Source organism: Nicotiana tabacum, chromosome 19 (assembly GCF_000715075.1).
Source record: "Nicotiana tabacum cultivar K326 chromosome 19, ASM71507v2, whole genome shotgun sequence".
Taxonomy (NCBI): Eukaryota; Viridiplantae; Streptophyta; class Magnoliopsida; order Solanales; family Solanaceae; genus Nicotiana; species Nicotiana tabacum.
The window spans coordinates 79275431-79287716 of record NC_134098.1 but is presented as its reverse complement, the minus strand read 5'-3'; positions in this window follow the sequence as shown (position 1 = coordinate 79287716).

Sequence of the window (12286 nt, the reverse complement as noted above, 5' to 3'; positions counted from 1 at the left end):
ATTGACTTGGTGAAGGGCACTCAACCCATTTCTATTCCTCCGTATCGTATGGCACCAACTGAGTTAAAAGAATTGAAAGAGCAACTTCAGGAACTCCTTGAAAAGGGGTTTATTAGGCCTAGTGTGTCACCTTGGGGTGCACCGGTTCTGTTTTTGAAAAAGAAAGATGGTACTATGCGGATGTGCATCGATTATAGGCAGTTGAACAAAGTTACAATCAAGAATAAATATCCCTTGCCGCGTATTGATGACTTATTTGACCAGCTTCAGGGAGCGATTGTGTTCTCCAAAATTGATTTGAGGTATGGGTATCACCAGTTGAAAATTCGGGATTCAGATATTATAAAGACGACATTCAACACTCGTTATGGCCACTATGAATTTCTTGTGATGTCTTTCGGGCTAACCAATGCCCCAACAACATTTATGCATTTGACGAATAGTGTATTCCAGCCATATCTTGATTTATTTGTCGTAGTGTTTATTGATGATATCCTGGTGTACTCACGTAGCCAGGAGGAGCATGCACAACACTTAGGTATTGTATTACAGAGGCTGAGAGAGGAGAGTTTTATGCCAAATTCTCTAAGTGTGAGTTCTGGCTTAATTCAGTGGCATTCTTGGGGCATATAATCTCCAGTGAAGGAATTAAGGTGGATCCAAAGAAAATAGAGGTAGTTCAGAGTTAGCCCAGGCCATCTTCAGTTACTGAGATTCGGAGTTTTCTCGGCCTGACCGGATATTATCATCGCTTTGTGGAGGGTTTCTCGTCTATTGCATCGCCTATGACTAAATTGACCCAGAAAGGTGCTCCGTTTAGGTGGTCGGATGAATGCGAAGAGAGCTTTCAGAAGCTCAAAATAGCTTTGACTACAACTCCAGTATTGGTGTTGCCTACAGGTTCAGAGTCTTATACTGTGTATTGTGACGCGTCGTATATTGGTCTCGGAACAGTACTTATGCAAGACGGTTGGTGATTGCCTATGCGTCCAGACAGTTAAAGGCACATGAGAAGAATTATCCGGTCCACGACCTTGAGTTAGCAGCTATTGTTCATGCCTTGAAGATTTGGTGAAACTATTTATACGATGTCCATCTTGAGGTTTATACCGATCACTAGAGTTTACAACATCTGTTCAAACAGAAAGATTTAAATTTGCGGCAGCGGAGGTGGTTAGAGTTACTTAAGGATTATGATATCACCATTCTCTATCATCCCGGAAAGGCCAATGTAGTGGCCGATGCCTTGAGTCGTAAGGCGGAGAGTTTGGGCAGCTTAGCATACTTACCGGTAGCAGAGAGGCCTTTAGCCTTGGATGTTCAGGCCTTGGCCAACCAGTTTATTAGATTGGATGTTTCCGAGTCGAATCGAGTTTTGGCTGGTGTGGTTTCTCGGTCTTCTTTATATGATCGCATCAGAGAGCGCCAGTATGATGATCGACATCTGCTTGTCCTTAAGGACACGGTTCAACATGGTGATGCCAAAGAAGTCACTATTGGAGATGACAGTGTATTACGGATGCATGGAAGGCTATGTATGCCTAATGTAGATAGTTTGCATGAGTTGATTCTCCAGGAAGCTCACAGTTCTGGATACTCCATTCATCCAGGTACCGCAAAAAATGTATCAGGATGTGAGGCAACACTATTGGTGGAGGCAAATGAAGAAAGATATAGTTGGATTTGTAGCTTGGTGTTTAAATTGTCAACAGGTAAAGTACGAGCATCAAAGACCATGAGGATTACTACAAAGGCTTGAAATTCCGGAGTGGAAATGGGAGCGTATTACCATGGACTTCGTAGTTGGGCTTCCACGGACTTTGAGAAAGTTTAATGCTGTTTGGGCGATAGTAGATCGGTTGACCAAATCTGCGCATTTTATTCCAGTTGGTACTAATTATTCTTCGGAGCGGTTGGCTGGGATTTATATTCACGAGATTGTTCGCCTACACGGTGTGCCAGTGTCCATCATTTCAGATCGGGGCACGCAGTTTACATCACAGTTTTGGAGAGCAGTGCAGCGAGGATTGGGCACCCAGGTTCAGTTGAGTACAACATTTCACCCTCTGATGGACGGATAATCCGAGCGCACTATTCAGATATTAGAGGATATGCTACGTGCTTGTGTCATTGATTTTGGGGGTTCTTGGGATTAATTTCTGCCACTTGCGGAGTTTGCTTACAATAACAGCTACTAGTCGAGTATTCAGATGGCTTTGTATGAGGCTTTGTATGGGAGACGATGCCGTTCTCCTGTGGGTTGGTTTGAGCCGGGTGAGGCTAGGCTATTGGGTACTGACTTGGTTCAAGATGCTTTAGAGAAGGTCAAAGTGATTCAGGAATGGCTTCGCATGGCGCAGTCTAGACAAAAGAGTTATGCTGACAGGAAGGTTCGTGATGTTGTTCACATGGTTGGAGAGAAGGTTCTTGTAACGACCCGGCTTGTCATTTTAAGAATTTATGCCCTGTTCAGTGACTTAAGGTCTCGATCAGCTTCGCAATATGTATTATGACCCGCGGGTGTGGTCGAGTTTGATTTACTAAAGATTCAGAATTAAATTAAAAGAACAATCCTTATTTAGAAGCTTAAATGGAAAGAGTTGACTGGAGAGTTGACTTTTGAGCAAACGACTCCAGAATAGAATTTTTATGATGTAAATAGATCCATATGATGATTTTGGACTTAGGAGCGTGTCCGGAAAATTATTTGGAGGTCTGTAAAGGAATTTGGTCTGAAATGGCGAAAGATGAATTTTTGGGAAGTTTGACGGGGGGGGCGGGGGGGTTGACTTTTTGATATCGGGGTCGAAATCCGATTCTGAAAATTTGAATACCTCCGTTATGTAATTTATGACTTGTGTGCAAAATTTGAAGTCATTCCGTATTGATTTGATGTGTTTCGGCACAAGATATAGAATTTGAAAGTTCAAAGTTCATAGATTTTGATTTGAGGTGCGATTCGTCGTTTTGATATGGTTTGAGGTGATTTCAGAATTTGACTAAGTTCGTATGATGTATTAAGACTTGTTGGTAGGTTTGGTTAAGTTCCCGAGGGGCTCGGGCGTGTTTCAGACTAATGTCCCTTCATTTTCCACAGCTGATATCTGGTGCCTCAATCCCTCATCGCGTTCGTGTCGCAAGTGTCGCGAACGTGTAGTGCATTTGGATGGCAGTAACATTTCCTTCATCGCATTCGCGTCCCCCCAGTCCGCATTCACATAGTGTTATTTTGGAAGGGGAATTATTTGTTCTTCGCGTTCGCGAGATTTCTTATGTGATCGTGTACTTCTGGCTTTCCCTTCTTCGCGTTCGCAGCTCTCTCTTCGCGTTCGTGTAGAAGAAAATAAGAGCTGGGAATTGGTGACTACTTCCTCTTTGCATTCGCGTCCTTCACTCCGCGCTCGCGAAGGTATGCCATCTCATTCTTCGCATTCGCGTACTATTTCCCGCGTTTGTGTAGGTCAGTCGTGAGCCATCCGACTTTTCTTCTCCGTGTTCACGAGCGTGTTGTCGCATTCGCGAGCATGTTGTAGCGTTCGCGAAGCACAAGCTGGGCAACACTCTTTTCCTTCTTCGCGATCGCGTTTGATCTTCCGCGATCGCGATGCTTTGACGCCTAGGCAGAATTAAAAGTCCCAAAAATGGGGGTTTGAGTTCATAACACAAAAATCAAATTGGGAGCTCGGTAGAAGGCAATTTTTGTAGATATTCTTGCGTGGCTGTTTGGGATAAGTGATTCTTATCCAGTTTTGATTAATTTCCATGATTATGCCTTTGAATCCATTATTTAATTCGGATTTTAATGGAGGAAAATCAAGATTTTTGTAAAATCTTCCAAAAACGAAAATTTAAGATTTGGAGGTGGAGTTGTTATTGGAATTAGATAATATTGGTATGGTTGAACTCGTATCGGAATGAGTGTTCGAATTTAATGAAAATTATGTCGGGTTCCGAGAGGCGGGCCTTGCGTTGACTTTTGTTGACTTTTTGGAATAAATTTTTAAGTCGACGTATTATTATCCGAAATTGTTTCCGATGAATTTTAATGAAGTTATACATTTAATTTGGATAGATTTGAGCTATCCGGAGATCAATTCAAGCAAGGAGGCTATTTTGGAATATCGGCCTAACTTCAAAAAGGTAAGTGTCTTGCTTAACCTCGAGTGGGGGAATTACCCCTTAGGCATCGAGTCTTATGTGCCATTTGTGAAATGTGAAAAGTCATGTACGCGAGGTGAAGAGTACGTACTCGGGCTTATATGTGCAAAAATCATTGAGTTAAAGTGTTGGGCATATTGTGTAGTAATTTGGATAATTGTTAGTATTTATTAAATCATCTATTTGCCATGCCTAAATCCTTATTGTTGAATTTGTTTTTATATGACAATTTGATGTGGTTGTTAATTGAAAACTTATGTAATTTCGTGAGTATTGTTGGTTTGATATTTCTTGGGATAAAATTAAAATATGAACTTTCCCTATGCAAATAATTAATTAAGCAAGTTTAAAAATAAGTGTTAATATAATTATCTAAATTTGGATTAATGAAGGCTTTGCTTTATGCTGAGTAATTTCTATCTTTGTTGATTGTTTTTGGGGTGTTATACACATTGTGTGGAGCCTTCGACTATTTGTTGTAAAATTAATTGACTTGGTTGTATCTTTGGAATTTTGGTTGTGGCCATTGGGCAAATTGTGACATGAATTGATTTTATTATGTTGCCGTGATAATTTCCCGTGTAAATTGTTGTGTTGTGTGAGTTATTATTTTGAAGAGATAAGGGTGGCAATTCACCGTTGATATTATGTGGGTATAAGGGTGGTATTTCACTGTTGTTGTGTTTGTTGGAATATTGTCTGGGCAGAGCGATAAGGGCGGCTATTGGAGTGATAAGGGTGGCAATAGGAGCGATAAGGGTGGCTATTGGTATTGTCAGGGCGGAGGGATAAGGGTGGCTATAGGAGAGATAAGGGTGGTTATTGTCAGGGATGGTATGTGATGATGAGGAGTGGTTGCATTGGTGATTTTTATGTGATGTTGTGATTTTCCTTGTGTTTATTTTTATAACTTGTGCAATTTGTCTTGTTGTTGGTAAATTGATATTAATCTGAATTATGTTGAAATTGACAGCCTGTGGCTATTGCTAGGTGGATTATAAAATTAAATATGGGCACGAGGTGCCTTGAGTAAATAATGGAGATATTGGCACGTGAATTGTCCGTACAGTTGTGATATGAAATGTGGGCACGAGGTGCTGTGATTAATTGATAATATTATTGGCACATGAACCGTCCGTGCAGCTGTGATATGAAATGTGGGCACGAGGTGCCGGGAAAATATGATGATTTAATTATGAGCATGAGGTGCCGTGAAAATATGAAAATGGGTTGAGACCCGTGTTTACGAAAAATATGAAAATGGATTGAGACCCGTATTTTTATGATTATGAAATGAAGTGTCACATGGTGGATTTTTAATTGAAAGAATTATATTCAAAATATTTAATTGGAAGGATTTTTATGCAAAAAGATTTATTGGAAAGGATTACATTCGAAAGATATTTATTTAAAGAAATTATATTTGTAAGAGAGTTATTTGGAAGAATTTTATGTGAAGGGCATTTAATTGAAGAACTTGATTTAACTGAGTGTAATTGTATTTATAAATTATTGAGCGATATTAATGGTGATTATATTGTTTTACCGTGCATATCACTGGTTGTTTAGTGTTGCCCTTATTGTTATTTGTTTCTTATTATTTTGTATATCATATTGCACAGGTTATTAGACTAGTGAGTGTCTTGACTGTACCTCGTCTTTACTCCATTAAGGTTAGTCTTGATACTTACTGGGTACAGACCGTGGTGTACTCATACTACACTTCTACACATTTTTGTGTAGAGTCAGGTATTGGAGCTATCAGACTCAGACAGAGTTAAAGTGAGATCGCAAGGATTCAAGGTAGAGTTAGAGATGAGAAGACACTATATTGTACTCATGTATCAAGCAGGCAACTCTGTCTCTATTATGCTTTCATCTCAAACTCATGTTCAATGTATCAACAATGATGCTGGAATTTTCAGCCCCAAGATCACAATGTCCAAAATGCTTTGCTTTACAACTACTGGATTTAAACATACCTACTCCTTGGATTGCAACAAATGGCGCCTGGTGAGAGCTTTGTAGGTGCTACAGCAAATTGTTAGCATCTGGTGTGTGCATTCACAGTCGTCGGCAACATTTGGATGTTTCAAATTACTAGCCTTGCATTTTCCATCTTTCACTACGCTACTGCTACTTTGTATTAGGTAGCAATAGTCATTGCAGTTCTTTTTTGTATTGTTTGTTTTATAGGCTACTTAAACATTTTGTAAGTTTTGCCCAGTTTGGGATTTATTATATATAATAGCTACTAGGGGAATAACCTAGTAGTATATTTGCTTTAAAAAAAAGGTAAAGCTGCTTGGTCGTCGTAGTTTCTTGGAGTCTTTCCATTTTATTGTACTGTTACTTTTTACTCAAACAGTATGGAGTATTCGATCTTTGAGATCATTCCATGTATTCAGTTATAGTTCGTGACTCAGTACTACCAGTCTTGGGAGGTTGTATATTCATATTTGTTATGCTGTTAGTTTTGATTTCTTATTTAATTTAAAAAAAATGGCTTCAAAATGTAATTGAAATCGGCTTACCTAGTCTTAGAGACTAGGTGCCATCACGATGCCTGTGGTGGGATTTTGGGTCGTGACAAGTTGGTATCAGAGCTCTAGGTTCATAGGTTCTACAAGCCACGAACGAGTCTAGTAGAGTCTTGCGGATAGGTACAAAGACGTCTGTACTTATCTTTGAGAAGCTACATAACTGTTAGGAAATTTCCACTTCTTTCATTCATGTCATGCAGATTTGTTGATTGTAGAATTTAAGTCTTTGTATCTCTATTCTCTCACAGATGGTGAGGACACATACTACTGGGTCAGTTGAGCAGGCATCCGCACATACTGCTAGGGCTGCAAGAGGCCGGGGTCGAGGTAGAGGTCGAGGCCGAGGCAGAGGTCGAGGAAGGGCACGTGCCATGACTAGAACACCTGTCAGAATAACAGTTGAGGAGCCGCCAGTAGCTCTAGTTGGGGGACAGGTACGAGAAGCACCTGTTGTTACCCCCGGACTTCAGGAGACTTTAGCACAGTTCCTGAGTATGTTTGGTATATTAACTCAGGCGGGATTGATCTCTATGGCCCCAAATATTTCGCAGATTGGGGGAATAGCTTAGACTTCTACCACAACTCCAGAGCAGCAGGTTCACGTTGGTCAGGTTCTGGGTGCAATACATGTACAACCTGTTATTTTGATTCAGCCTGAGGTTAGGCCAGAGGCATCAGAAAAAGAACAAAAGAGACTTGAAAGGTTTAAGAGGTATATTCCACCTACTTTCAGTGGCACAACTACAGAGGATGCCCAAGGATTTCTAGAAAATTGTCACCGTATTCTCCGCACCATGGGTATTGTGGAAGTGAGCGGAGTTGCCTTTACTACATTTCAACTGTTAGGCGCAGCGTATCGGTGGTGGCAAATCTATGAAGAAGGTAGACCAGCCGATGCAACACCACTAACTTGGGCTCAAGTTTTGAAAATGTTCTTGAAAGAGTTTGTTCCCCAGACTCTCCGAGATGCGTGGCGCACAGAGTTTGAACGCTTGCGTTAGGGCACTATGACAGTGTCAGAATATGCTATCAGGTTCAGTGAGTTATCCCATTATGCACCTATCTTGGTTCCCACAATCAGAGAGCGGGTCCTCAGGTTCATTGAGGGGCTCGAATATGATATTAAAATATGCATGGCTCGAGAATTGCAAACTGATACTCCATTTCAACAAGTAGTGGAGATTGAGAGAAAGATTGAGAGTGTTTTAGGCGAGGAAAGGGAGTCTAAGGAGGCCAAAAGGTCTCGAAGATCTAGAGGGTTTAATGGATTTTACTCTTCAGCTAGGACCCATTATAGAGGAGGCTCGAGCAGTCGTCCAGCTCAGTCCACACATCAAATTACTCGGAGTGCTCCAGTAAGTTCTTACGATGCACCACCGACACGGGATTCCTATAATGGTTATTCCAGTTATCCGGCACAAACTTAGTACAAGTAACCGCGACCTCAGAGGGGTTGTTATGAATGTGGTGATACTAGGCACATCATGAGAGATTTTCTCAGACTTGGGAGGGGTGAATTTCATCAGAGCACTCGAGCTACAAGCTTTATTCCAGTTAATACTCCACGTACACAGTCAGTTAGAGGTGGAGGACAGGAGGGTAAAGGACGCCTAAGAGGTGGAGGACCGACCCATTGATATGATTGCTATGATTTGGCTGAGGCCGATACACAAGATGGTGTCGTTAGAGGTAGGATCCTGATTCTGTAATAAAAGGATATTTTCCTTTAATTTAATACGATTCTGAATATTGAGGTGAGTACTCCTATTATGCTCTGCTTATGGGTGAGCTTCATAATTTTTGTGACCCACTTATATGTTTATCCATGTTGGGAGATTTGAAGATGTGAGCCCGTGTCTGTCATTTTATTTTTGTACACCATTGAGGGCTATAAGTCCAAAAGTAATTTTTATTATTCATTACAGTGGGTTTAATATGCTTCGGAATAATTGATTCCAATTTTTATGAATTATATACCCTACCGGTATGAGGGTTCATTATGTGTTGTGAAAACTATTTATGAAATATATTGAAAAGAATAAAAAAAGGAAATTGAAATTTCAGTTGGCACAATGTGCAAAATACACATGATTCGGAGTTGAGGATGAGATCCTCGCATTTTTATATAATATGAAATATTTAAACTGGGCTACAAGCTGCGGTGGAAGTTATATAAGGACGAGGTCCTTGTGGTGAAATATTTATGAGTTTAAAATTCTCCCTGTGTGAAATTTAATTTGTACAATAATATTAATAGGGAGTCATGCCTGTTAGGCTTATTTGATAATTCTTGTATATCTTCTGTGCATATTCAGTCATTTCCGTGCTGTAAACATTGAGTTTTAGCCTATGAGATGAGTGCCCAGGTGGCGTTCAATGTGACTCATTAATCCGAGTAAGTAATCATGAGGTCTTCATGCCTCACATTCTGTTGTCAGTGTTGTGAAAATTCGAAATGAGGTGGTGGTTAATATGAGATTAATTGATGATGATGGAATTAATTATGAACGGTTTTTAAGACCAGAGATGTGGTGATGAGCATACATATGGCGTGCTTCATGTCCTGATATCATTGTGATAATGCAGTGCTTGTAATGCTGAGATTAGTGTTATCGATATATACATTGTGGTATTTTGTTGGGTTGTGGATGTGTTGTTAGGAGTTATTTTGGTGTTACTCTGGCAGGTGGTTAGGCCTAATTACAGGGGAGACTCTGCCGAAATTTCTGAAAAATTTGGGAGTAAATTTTTTTTTTTTGGGAGATTGATATGTGCGAAAGAAGAGATAAATTATGTTATGTGTTTGAGGGCGAATGATCCTAAGCGGGGAAGAATGTAACACCCTCGAATTTTTTTTTTGAAGTACTTCAACACTATCAAGAAAGTTGATGTGTGCGTAGGCATGAATTGCTATAGCCAGTTGAGACTAATACCGTGCGTCGAAGTGAAAATCAAGCATTTTGGAAATGATTGGAGAGTTAGGGATTTTGCTTTAAAGCTTATAAGAATGGAGAAAAGAAATAATCTCAATTGAGATGGAGTTGTCGGACCCGTGTTAAATTGCGGGAACGTAGAATCACCCACAAGTATGTGTGTAAGAATACATTCAGTAATTTAAAGTCCTCAGAAAGATTCTTAGCACATTCGAGGACGAACGTTTGTTTAAGAGGTGGAGAATGTAATGACCCGACTTATCGTTTTAAGAATTTACGCCATGTTCAGTGACTTAAGGTCTCGAGCAGCTTCGCAATATGTATTATGACCCGCGGGTGTGGTCGAGTTTGATTTATTGAAGATTCGAAATTAAATTAAAAGAACAATCCTTATTTAGAAGCTTAAATGGAAAGAGTTGACCGGAGAGTTGACTTTTGAGAAAACGACTCCGGAATGGAATTTTTATGATGTCAATAGCTTCGTATGGTGATTTTGGACTTAGGAGCGTGTCCGAAAAATTATTTGGAGGTCTGTAAAGGAATTTGGCCTGAAATGGCGAAAGATGAATTTTTGGGAAGTTTTACTGGGGGGTTGACTTTTTGATATCGGGGCCGGAATCCGATTCTGAAAATTTGAATACCTCCGTTATGTCATTTATGACATGTGTGCAAAATTTGAAGTCATTCCGGATTGAATTGATGTGTTTCGGCACAAGATATAGAATTTGAAAGTTCAAAGTTCAAAGATTTTGATTTGAGGTGCGATTCATCGTTTTGATGTGGTTTAATGTGATTTGAGAATTCGACTAAGTTCGTATGATGTATTAAGACTTGTTGGTAGATTTGGTTGAGGTTCCGAGGGACTCAGGCGTGTTTCAGATTGATTTCGGACCATTTTCCCATCATTTTCCACAGTTGATATCTGGTGCCTCAATCCTTCATCGCGTTCGCGTGGCAAGTGTCGCGAACGTGTAGTGCATTTGGATGGAAGTAACATTTCCTTCATCGCATTCGCGTCCCCCAGTCCGTGTTCGCGTAGTGTTATTTTGGAAGGGGAATTATTTATTCTTCGCATTCGCGAGATTTCTTCCGTGATCGCGTACTTTTGCCTTTCCCTTCTTCACGTTCGCAACTCTCTCTTCGCATTCGCGTAGATGAAAATAGGGGCTGGGCATTGGTGACTACTTCCTCTTCGCATTCGCGTTCGTATCCTTCACTCCGCGGTCGCGAAGGTATGCCATGCCATTCTTCACATTCGCGTACTATTTCCCGTGTTCGCGTAGGCCAGTCGTGAACCATTAGATTTTTCGACTCCGCGTTCGCGAGCGTGTTGTCGTGCTCGCGAAGCACAAGCTGGGCAACACTCTTTTCCCTTTTCACAATCGCGTTTGATGTTTCGCGATCGCAATGCTTTGACGCCTGGGCAGAATTAAAAGTCCCCAAAACGGGGGTTTGAGTTCATAACACAAAAATCAAATTGGGAGCTTGGTAGAAGGCGATTTTGTAGAGATTCTTGCGTGGGTATTTGGGGTAAGTGATTCTTATCCAGTTTTGATTAATTTCCATGATTATGCCTTTGAATCCATCATTTAATTCGGATTTTAATGGAGGAAAATTAAGATTTTTGTAAAATTTTTCCAAAAACAAAAATTTTAGATTTGGAGGTCGAGTTGTTATTGGAATTAGATAAAATTGGTATGGTTGAACTCGTATCGGAATGGGTGTTCGGATTTCATGAAAATTATGTCGGGTTACGAGAAACGAGCCCCGCGTTGACTTTTGTTGACTTTTTTTGAATAAATTTTTAAGTCGACGTATTATTATTCGGAATTGTTTCCGATGAATTTTAATGAAGTTATACAATTAATTTGGATAGATTTGAGATATCCGGAGGTCAATTGAAGCAAGAAGGCTATTTTGGAATATCGGCCTAACTTCAAAAAGGTATGTGTCTTGCTTAACCTCGAGTGGGGGAATTACTCCTTAGGCATCGAGTCTTATGTGCCATTTGTGAAATGTGAAAAGCCGTGTACGCGAGGTGACGAGTACGTACTCGGGCTTATATGTGCAAAAATCATTGAGTTAAAGTGTTGGGCATATTGTGTAGTAATTTGGATAATTGTTAGTATTTATTAAATCATCTATTTGCCATGCCTAAATCCTTATTGTTGAATTTGTTTTTATATGACAATTTGATGTGGTTGTTAATTGAAAACTTATGTAATTTCGTGAGTATTGTTGGTTTGATATTTCTTGGGATAAAATTAAAATATGAACTTTCCCTATGCAAATAATTAATTAAGCAAGTTTAAAAATAAGTGTTAATATAATTATCTAAATTTTGATTAATGAAGGCTTTGCTTTATGCTGAGTAATTTCTATCTTTGTTGATTATTTTTGGGGTGTTATACACATTGTGTGGAGCCTTCGACTATTTGTTGTAAAATTAATTGACTTGGTTGTATCTTTGGAATTTTGGTTGTGGCCATTGGGCAAATTGTGACATGAATTGATTTTATTATGTTGCCGTGATAATTTCCCGTGTAAATTGTTGTGTTGTGTGAGTTATTATTTTGAAGAGATAAGGGTGGCAATTCACCGTTGATATTATGTGGGTATAAGGGTGGTATTTCACTGTTGTTGTGTTTGTTG